The following is a 479-nucleotide window of genomic DNA, read 5'->3' as shown; positions in this document are numbered from 1 at the left end:
TCCCTCATTACAGGCATATTCTTTACCAGTTGAGCCACCAGGGAAGCCCAAGAATACTGGAGTGGTTAGCCTATTCCTTTTCCGGCAGATCTTCCTGACCCAGGAATTGAACCAGGGTCTCCAGCATTTCAGGAGGATTTTTCCAGCTGAGCTACCAAGGAAGCCCCAAAGGTTGGATTATATAGTCTCTATTGCTCTGTTTTCAAGTTCACTAATCTTCCCTTTGTCATCTCCATTGTGCTATGGATCCCATCCAGGGGCAGTCCTAAGATGGCAGAGGAATAGGATGGGAAGATCACTTTCTCCCTGACAAAATCATCAAAAGATCATATGAACCCTGAGCAAATTCCACAAAACCACTTCTGAACGCTGGCAAAGGACAACAGGCACCCAGAAAGGCGGCTCATTCTCTTCGAAAGGAGATGTTTTATCATCAGTGCTGTATGGATGGAGAAGTCTAGAGGCTACTATAATAATAA

The sequence above is a fragment of the Bison bison genome, unplaced genomic scaffold, assembly GCF_000754665.1.
Source record: "Bison bison bison isolate TAMUID 2011002044 unplaced genomic scaffold, Bison_UMD1.0 scf7180017846421, whole genome shotgun sequence".
Taxonomy (NCBI): domain Eukaryota; kingdom Metazoa; phylum Chordata; class Mammalia; order Artiodactyla; family Bovidae; genus Bison; species Bison bison.
The sequence above is the reverse complement of the archived record's forward strand: the minus strand, read 5'-3'. Positions refer to the sequence as shown.